We start from the raw sequence: 10,255 nt of genomic DNA, 5'->3' as shown, positions 1-10,255 counted from the left end.
AAAATTAAATCCATATCAATGTTCCTATTTAATACTTATGCGAAAAATAATTTTGAAAAACATTTAATAAAAACCAAAATAAAAACACATATTAGTAAACTTCCCCCCAGACTTAAATTACACTGTCCCAGTGTAACACCGGTGGTGAGGTAAATAAATAAAACATAATTAAATAATATAACAAGTTAGAATGAATAAACCTGATCGACAAGATGTCGATCGATTCGTAGTGGTATACGTCGATCGTTAGTAATGGTCGTGTGGTGTCGAGCGATATGAATGGTGAATGTCGGTCGATGGAATTATCATTCTACTTGGATCTAATAAAAACTGCAAAATAAATTCGAAAAAGAAAAATAAAAGCAAAAAGAAAAATAAAAAATAAAAAATAAAGAAAAAGAAAACCTAATAGTGGGTTGCCTCCCACTCAGCGCTTGGTTATAGTCATTTAGCTTGACTGTGGTAGGTGAGTGACTCATGGGGCAGCAGAAACTGCTGATTACCGGACAGCAATCATCAATCTTGTGTCTCCTACTATTGAACCATGTGGCGACGAAGCTTCTTGTGGCATCATCCGCTTGTAGTTGCTTCTTATCTATCTGGAGGACTGTATCTTGAAGTTTCCTCACAGAAATTCTCGATGTATTCGATTTTGTCAACTTTCCTGTCGATGGTCTGGTAGGTATGTACGGACAATAATTTCAGCTCACTCTGTAATGCATTGATCCTGTCCAGAATAAACTGATCTCGGTCTGCTAAAGACTCAGCGTCGATCGATGCTATGAGATGCGCGTCGGTCATTTCGCTGAGGGGTCTGTCGGTCGACTCAGCATCCATTGTGTCGATCGACTGTGAACACTGTCCTTGGTACTGCAGAGCACGTATATTGCCCTTCATATGGCGAGTAGTTCTGCAGAGGCTGTTAACCCGTTCGTTAACAGTGTAGTCAATGGTATCACAGGTCCCGTTGAGTCTCCTTTCCATAGCATCCATAGCCTCGTACAGCTCATGTTTAAGTTCATCAACTTCTGCTGTAGTGCCTGCTCTCTTCGCTGGTGGTGGCTGTCTGTCGATCGGTGGTTCTAGACCTATCGATCGATGCTTCGTAGCTGTCACGAAGATCAATATAAGCTTGAACAATGCTCATGTCTCTTTCTAGCTTGTCCAGCTGTTGTGACATAGTGTGTTGGCGTCGCAGGATAGGAACTGAAAATTTCATGCTTCCTTACATACGCTTTCATCCTATCTTCCAGTTCTGCGAACCTTTTATCGATCGATGATAAAGTATATGTGTTGATCGATGAAAAAGTAGCATGCTCAGCTCGGTCGTTCTGGCGAATTGTGTCCAACTCTTTCTGTAGAAGATCGATCCTCTTGCTTAACCATTCGACATTGTTGTTGAGAGGGCTGTAGACGTCTCCAATCCGTGTATTGATGTAAGCAACCTCCCATTCATCTTTCTTAGGTGATGAACATTCTGGTCGGTCCATGGATGTAGTCTTGCCGATGTCGATCGATGGTACAGGTACTCTGTCGGTCGATACTGGTGGCGTAGCCTCTTTCTCAAGCATTTCAATATGTTTCCAAGCTCCACTCTTATCTCAGCCATATCATTCTGGAAGTCCTTGTAACTGACATCCAAAGGCTGGAAAGTGTCTTCCACCAATGTGTGCATGTTTGCCTCAAGGTGCGCCTGAGCTCTCCATACATCAGTCACCATATCATCCACCTCCTCTCTACTGTAAGGTATTGGTGGTGGTGTGTATGCATGGTAGGGGCGTGTGTGTATTGGAAGTCGTAAGCAACCTTTGTGAAAAAAGGATGCTCTATCCAAAAGTCTCTTTACTTGCTCCTTGGTAACATGGATGATCTCACCATCAACTCCTCTAGCATAGCCAAACTCATCTCTGTAGACACCATATTCATCCTTAGCTTCCCACTTGAATCTCCTGGATCCATCAGTATTGAAGGCACGTCGTCCAAACTCCAATCGTCTGTCGGGCGATCTGACTCTTGGTCTGTCGATCGATCCGGGATATCCGCCGTCGATCGACGGTGTTGAAACGATGTCGATCGATTGTGAATGTCGAGGTTGACCGAAGTGTTGAGGAACTGTATCCTCCCTTGTGTTGGTGTTGTGGTTGTCCTGGACGTGATGTAGGATGTCTGATGGCTACGTTGCTGTGTGAACAGGTTTTCTGGTCCATTAGCAACTTGGAGGATGTCTGCTATGTCCTCTCTTGTTATGTGCAGAACTCTTCCATCCATAGCTCTTGCATAGCCATCTGTGTCCCTGAAAATCCAAATTCATCAGGTGTTAGTGAAACGTTCCTGATATCATAAGGTTCATGAGATCTCGGTTGAGCTCTGTTGAAGGTGTCGATCGATGGGTGTGTGGTGGTGGCGATCGATGGTGCACGTCTAGCTGCACGGTTGGATCGATTGAACATGTTGTTGCAGTCTTCCATTGATGAATCTCTGAATGCTGGAAGCTGCTGGGTAGAAGGTGAAAAGTTTTGAATTTTCGTGGCTTGAGTTGTCAACCTTTTATACCCATGTGTTGTCCTAATCGGTGAAATTCCGATTTTGTCCTTTAAGTCGTCCGGGTAATATCGATCGATATTATACTGGCAATGTCGATCGATGGACGATGTCGTTTTGCTGGATGAAGTAGATAATCGATCGATGGTGGGCGGTGATGTCGATCGATTGTGGAATCGAAATGCAAATCTGTCATTCTCCAAGTAATTTTCCCAAGCTCTCTCTTCCCAAAGTCTTCATCATATTCTTCACTGTGGTCTCCACTGTGGGAAGAGGTGGCTATGTCTACTGCAAAACTCTCATGAAATCCGCTATCCGCCCAACTCCTTACTGAGTAATCATCTTCCTTTCGGTTGGGTGGGATGTCGAAATTCGGGTAGCAATGATCTGGTAGATCGAGTTCATCATCTGGTGGGTCTCTGTCGATCGATGATCCATAGTTGTTGTCGATCTCCTCTGACTTGCAAGTGTCGATCGATGACGTCAAAGTACTGTCGATCGATCCCGAGTACTCTGTCTCGTACTCGACTTCACAATGACAAACTGCGATGATACCAGTATCATCTTCCTTTACCACTAATTTGGCTGGTGGTTTGCCAAGCTTGACAGGGTCGTAGTGGATATCTGGATCTATCATAGTCAAGCACATCCTGTTGGTGTTCATGTCACATATGGCTCCTACTGTAGCCATAAATGCTCTTCCAAGTAAGAGGGAAGAGTTCCAATTTAGCTTGATGTCTAGGACATGAAAATCCACAGGGACGATAGCATCACCAATATGTACCTCCAGGTCTTTGATGAAGCCTCCAGAGTTTCTCTGAGAGTAATCCACGAAAGTAAAGATCTGTGGTGAAGGCTCTACTTGCAGGCCCAGATGGTCTGCCATGACCTTTGGTAAGATGCTGACTGATGAACCAGTGTCACATAGTGCATGAGGAAATTCAATCCCTTGTACCACACAGGGTATTGCAAACTTCCCAGGATCACTCTTCTTTAGCAAAGTAATCCTTTTCCTCATCTCTTCTCTGACGTTGTCAAACCTTCTCCTAATGTCAGTTTCAGTCTCCCTTGTTTCTCTGAAGAACATCCACAATCTCTTTGTGAAATAAACCTCCTCAAAAGGTTTCTCTGGTGGGATTCCGATAACTCTCTTAGTGAAACCATCAATCTCCTTTTCATTAGCTTCCCTCTTAAGGTTCTTAGGAATCTTCTCCTTCCGACTCCTTAACCTTCTTCCTTCAGTTTCCTCTGATGCAGGTGTAGTGTCTGAAAGGTTACCAGTTACGTCGGTAGGGGTAGCTTGTGGTTTCGGTGTGGGTCTGAGTGCATTGATTCGGTTGCTGTCTATCGATGGTAGTTGCACTCGGTATGTGAGAGGTGCGTGTCGATCGATAGGTAGAAATAGGGTCGATCGATACGGTTCTCTTCGTTGTGTCGATCGATGAGTGGCTCGTCTCGTCGGTCGATATCTTCGTAGGTGTGGGTGGGTGGGTATGGATGAGAAGCCGTGAATTCAGCATGTGTCAATATCCTAACCGCGTTGCAGTCTGCAAGCGTATCCGGAAAAGACATCGTCGATGTCGATCGATGTGGAGTAGTTGGTATCGATCGACACCATTGCGATCCACCGAGACTTAGTGAACTTTCCACTTCAAAGTCTCCTTCTTGTAGCTTCTCCTGTTTCACCACTTGCCAGAAATCATCATCTATGATAGCATTGACGTGGTGTTTCCTATTTCCTTCCCCTACTTCCTTAGAAGTTCCAATCCTCCTGATAGAGTCTTCAGTCTGGACAATCTGTGTCTCAAGTTTCTTAACTTGAGTGCAGATGGTGTCTATCCTCGTGGTCAGATTGTTGAAGACAGAATCAATCTTCCCATTGAAGTCTACTGTAAGCTTCTGCTGACCTTCCAGAACTCTATCAATCATGGCATCAAACTTACTCTCCTGGGTGGGTGGCGGTGGGTTTTGGTAAGCTGAGTTGCCGTAGTTCCTTGTGTTGGTGAAGGGTTTCTGATACTGTGAACTCTGGTTGTAGTTACTCTTCTGACCACTGCCAAAAAAGTTTATGTTTCCACTCTGGTTTCCATATCTCTGAAATCCAGTACCTCCAATGTAGTTCACATCTTCCTCTGTATCATCCTCTCTAGCCTCTCCTTCTTCAGCTGAGCAAACTGGCTGCCCCAGAAATGCATGTAAAGCATCTATCTTGGCTCTGACTTCATTCATCTGGTCTTCACCGATGGCTGCAACCGATTTTTTTGTCAGAGTCAGTGTTTTTGGTGCTGCTGCTGTTGGCTAGGTTCTCAATAAGTCTCACAGCCTCTATTGGATTCCTAGTGTTGAAGTTCCCCTCACTAGCAGTATCGAGAGCCATCTGATACCTTAAAGCGATACCTCTGTAGAAAGTGCTTAACAGCTGCACTTCATTGAATCCATGGTGTGGACAGTCTCGCTGGAAGAACTTGAATCTGATCCACGCGTCTTTAAAAGTCTCACTAGGCTTCTGCGCGAAAGTGGCGATTTTGCTTCTTAAGTCTCCAGCGCGTGCCTCATCAAAGAAATTACGCAGGAAGGCGTTTTTGATGTCGGCCCAGGATGTCAGTGATCCTGTAGGTAGCTGCTTGAGCCAGTGCGAAGCTTCTCCAATCAGTGATTATTTGAAGAGCTTGCAGAGTAGGTAGTCCTCGGGGACTCCATCCATACGAATAGCAGCGATAAGATCCTCGAACCTCTCCAAATGGTCCATAGGATGCTCGTGTGATTGCCCAGAATAAGGTATCTGAGACACGAGAGAGTAGTACTGAGGCTTGAGCTCGAAGTTTGGCTTCTGAATCTCTGGAAGTCGAATAGCTGATCTGTTGGTGTAGTACTCGTCTGGACGGTTATAGTCTGCCAACGATCGTGTTTGAGCTTCTCATGTAGCCTCAGCTTCAGGTTCAGGGATTATGTTTCCTTGTGCATCTAGTTTCTGACCTGTTGCATTACGCAGATGACCATCTTGGTCATACAGGTTTCCATTCTCGCCCTGCGTGAGAATGACAATCGCGACCATGCTTCGCGGAGTAGTGTCGATCGATATACGATTAGAAGTATCGAACGATGCGGATCGGCGAACGGTATCGGTCGACGGTGCTGTCTGAGTGTCGGTCGACTGTTGAACGTGAGTATCAGTCGACGGTAATGCGGTTCTGTCGATCGATGCGGAGCGTAGGTCTTTGCGGATTGAGCGTTCCAAGTGTGCAGGATCCTCTGAGAATAATAGTTGATTTCCCTTGTTGCTTCTGGTACTGCTGGGCATGTACCTGAAAAGACAAAAAAAATTTAAATAAGAAAGGGGGGTAAAAGAAAAACCTAAGATTAATAAGATTAAATCTAATGGCGATCAAAGCTCCCCGGCAACGGCGCCAAATTTGATAGTGCTCAAATTACCTAGTAGAGCTTACTCTCTCAAATAAGAGGTACATCTGTAGTACTTAGGGATCGAATCACGAGGAGCTAGGGAACCAATTAAATAAAATCTACTAATCAATCCTAGGCAAGGTTGGTTTATATGATAGAAATGAAAATAACAATTCCTAAAATGAGCAAGGCAGTTGCTCTAACTAACAATATGAAGGGTTGTTTAAATGGGATAAAAAGTGCTAGACATAGGGTTTTTATTCAGGAATGAAGATTATAATCTCTATAAATGTTTTAACAAGTTGCTTGCATGATACTATAGATCTCAGCCGCTTAACATATGTGAATGAATCACTGGTTAAAATATCTAGATCTCTGGCCACACCTTTCGCATGATGACACAGAAAAAAAGTCGGTTGATATCCTTTTGAGATATCGAGCGATACACCTTTCGCGGCGCCGATCGATTTACCAGTCGGGTATCGATCGACGGCTTCTAGATCTGCCTAGGCGCGAACCAAATATGACCACAAGGTCTCAAGGAGGAACTGTCGTTCTTCTCAACGGGAAACATGCATCGCTCAAATGGATAATTCAAGATAATCTAAGATCCTAGTGATCTATGTTCTAGTTAGCTACTCTAAAACAAGCATAGGGTACAATCCATTTGATGAGTATCACAACTTAGCAATTATAGTTTGGGGCTAATCCCTCAAACCTATTTAAACCCTAGATCTAACAAGTAGACTACTCAGACATAGCTAGACAATTCATAACAATAGATAGATGAAAGAATTGCATAGATAGAATAAAGTAGAAATACAAAAGGAGATGAGAAATCTCTCCAATCTCTCTCAAACAAATAAAACTCTAGTCTCTCTCTCACACTCTCTGCTTTGGTTGTAAAAAGCTTCAAGCTTCAAAGGGTTTCAAAACTTGCCGTCAAAAATACTTAGCAGGAGTATTTAAGCATTTCCATTAGGTTAAAAACTCGTTAGGGGCAATCTCGTAATTTGGTGAAGTCTTGGTGAAGTAGTCGGCTAAACCATTTCGTCCTCGATATCGATCGACAACACTGAATGTGTATCGATCGATTATAATCTTCTAGTACTCGGATCTTCTCGGCTACATCCATCGACAACTCAGGATGAGTATCGATCGATTATAATCGCAATGTTGACTTCCGACATAGTCTCGAATGGTCAACTCAGGTGTATCATCTCTTGTACTCCAAAATACTCCAAAAACATCACTTTCTCACAAAATGCTCCTGAACCTGAAAACATACCTAACAGGCTAGAAAACGGATTAAATATATAGTAAAATACTAGTATAACATGGTTAAAAACGGGTAAAATCCATGGTATATCATCCGCCATGACTCTCATTGATTATTAGATTAGTTAAGACAATTATGATGACCAAATAAAAACAAGTTTTAACAAATAATTCCGGTCTTATGATTCTCAATACTTAAGTTAATAAGTTATCCAACGACCAAGTGGGAAAATGTTATAAATATTTTCATTAGGAAAAAATATTTCTATACAATTATGTGGTCTTTTGGTAAACTTAATCATATCGAGAATGTTAAAATCTAAAGACACTTGGTAACCAATAAAAATGGTAACTAAAGAAGTTAAACTTCTAATGATGATGATTAACTAATATACAAGTATTTTATTCTAGAAGGTTTCTCACTTGATGACTCATGAAATATGTATTATTGTAAGAAAGCAGTTGAAGTAAATACAATGCATCAAAGAAAAGCAAGTTCATTGTATGAATGAATGATTCTAGAAGAATAAATACTTGTCATTAATCAACCTTGATAGATGGTTGAGATTAAAGAAGAAACTTGCCAATAAAATTATCAAAACTTGGTGAGAAAGCTTTTGGTCCCTCTCCAGGGGCGAAGCCAGACTTGTCTTATACTAGGTGCACAATAAGTAATATTAATGACAAAAATTGGAAAAGCGGAGCATCGAACCCACGACCCTTGAGAATTGAGGGTGCACCGTCAGCCAAATGAGCCAATTGCAACTCTTATGTACATTGTAAAAATTAACTTTCTAAATAAATAGGGGTGCACGTGCAACCATACACACCAACGTAGCTTCGCCTCTGTCCCTCTCTCCACCTATAAATAATGGTTTTTGGACCATCACAAAAACACATCAAGAAAATTCTCTATAATACATAAGGAGGTTTTAGGCAAGGAGAGAGAAGGCACAAAGATCTTGAGAGAGAAACTTCAAAGTTCTTGTGAAAATCAAGAACTCATCTTCCACATCAAAACCATTCAAGAAGATTTATGCAGCAATGAATGGAGGTATTCTGATAATCTTTATTATAGTTCTATTAGGTGATTAGTTTAAATGTTAAATATCTAAGGGTTCATGTAAAATCCATTTTTACAAGGTGTACTAGTTTGAGTCATATTAGACGTACTAATATTATTCTGGATTTTGTTTTGTCATGAATCTCGTACAAGATAAAATTTAACTTTGGGAAGATAGAATTAGCTAAATATAACTACGAATTGATCGATTTGAGATAAAAAAAATTAGTTAATATTTGAAAAAAGTTTGATTTATTTTTAAGGTGGAAGAAATATCTAGGGAGAAGAGAAAAATAAGAAGAAAAAGAATCTTTTAGGTTAATAGTTGGGTCGGGTTATGGTTCTGGTTTGGATATAAATGGCATAGACCTGTAAATATGTTGAAGTCCTTTAGTTTTTATGTTATTGATACACTAAAAATTAGTCATTGATACTGCCAAGTTAACAGTTGCAATTGTAGTACTTGAGATTCAAATCCAGAGGAACAGTCTACACTATAGTTCTATAAGTTACGAAATCAAGCTAAGACGAAGATATGATTTTGGTTGAAAGAGACGATAGTTAACAAGCAAATAAAATACGGGATTGATTCAATTAAACAAGAGCTAGCCTAGGGTATTTCATTGGGTGTTGAATTGGAGCCAAACAATTATTCAAACGCGATGAAGTGCTTTCTAGAACTCGGATCACTCAGCTGGAACACTCCACTGTCGTGGCAGTGATCGCTTTGCAGATCGATCTCACCACCTAACTGTCGTTGGGATGAGGATCAATTGCAAGCTTTAGAGAACAAGTCCGATCAGTTCACTTACCACCCTAATATCTACTTTCGCTGATTAGGGATACTAAGTTCATTCAGTACATGTCAAGTTATCTCCTAAGCGGTTAGCTAGGTGATGAACTAGGGATCTAACATCAAATGATCAGGTTAATGAAAGCAGTAAGAACAGTATGAATGAAGAACAATTTAGAATCGCTTATCTATGTTTAGCTCATGTCTCAACACCCTAAAAACCCTAGGCGATCAAGGTTACTACTCGATCATGATGCAGAGAATCAAAGACATAAATCCTGAATAAAATTGCATAAGAACGGAGTAGAAAACAATAGGGTTCAGATGATCTTCTCTATGAGAGGATGGATTCTTCTCCCTTACAAGTTGCAGATCGCAAATCACAGTGTTCTCTTGTAAAACTCGCGTAAGAAAATAATAAAATGATAGATGGCGTTTTTATATGGAGGCGCCAATCAGAAGAAAAAAGATTAGGGCAACAGGGCTTTAATTCCCGAAATAGGAGTTTCCATATTCGTCGGGAACAATCTCCGGATCACTCTGTCTGCTTGTTCCGCTTGAGAGAGAACAGTCTCGGGACTGTTCTACTTGAGTGTTCTCCGCAGAATTGCTCCAAAATGACATCTTTTCATCATGCACCTTCTCTTCTCTCTTCTGCTAACTCCAGACCTGTAAAAGGCCAAAAAGGACTAGACTGACACGAATTAGTGACTTGAAACAATTGAAAATATATATACAATGATGTGAAAAACACCATATATCAATTCCCCCTGACTTAGATCCTTGTTTGTCCTCGAACAAGACAAGTACCAAGAACATGGAGAAAGGTTTGAAAGCGTGGGAACTCGCTTATTCTCAGCAACCATACTCTTACCACAAATCTCTGAATCATACAAGTTGTGGATTAGGACCGCACACACTTACTGAGAACCCCCTGATCGCTGTTCAAAGATCGACTCCTTACTCTACATCTCAACCTGAAAAGGCAACACCTTCGAGACAAAACTCCTTATGTTCAATTAAGATCAGCGTGAGCTTCTTGTCACAGGCTCTACTTAGAGAGAACGGGCTAGGTATAGAACATGCTAACTTTTATGGTGGAGTTCAAGAGTGTTTAGGGTTTACCAAGAGTGGATGCAGGATATCGCACAAAATGGTCGTGAGAGGACGGCTCCATT

General features: G+C 41.4%; 1 non-coding gene across 1 annotated transcript; it reads left to right on the top strand.

Moving 5' to 3' along the window:
* Nucleotides 1-4,973: 4,973 nt before the first annotated feature.
* Nucleotides 4,974-5,081, top strand: LOC130495326 (small nucleolar RNA R71). Its single transcript, XR_008934598.1, has one exon. It is a non-coding gene; the product is annotated as a small nucleolar RNA R71 (small nucleolar RNA).
* Nucleotides 5,082-10,255: the final 5,174 nt, after the last annotated feature.

Source organism: Raphanus sativus, chromosome 5 (assembly GCF_000801105.2).
Source record: "Raphanus sativus cultivar WK10039 chromosome 5, ASM80110v3, whole genome shotgun sequence".
NCBI classification, from domain to species: Eukaryota; Viridiplantae; Streptophyta; class Magnoliopsida; order Brassicales; family Brassicaceae; genus Raphanus; species Raphanus sativus.
Note: the sequence above shows the minus strand (reverse complement) of the source record. Positions and strands in the feature narration are given on the sequence as shown.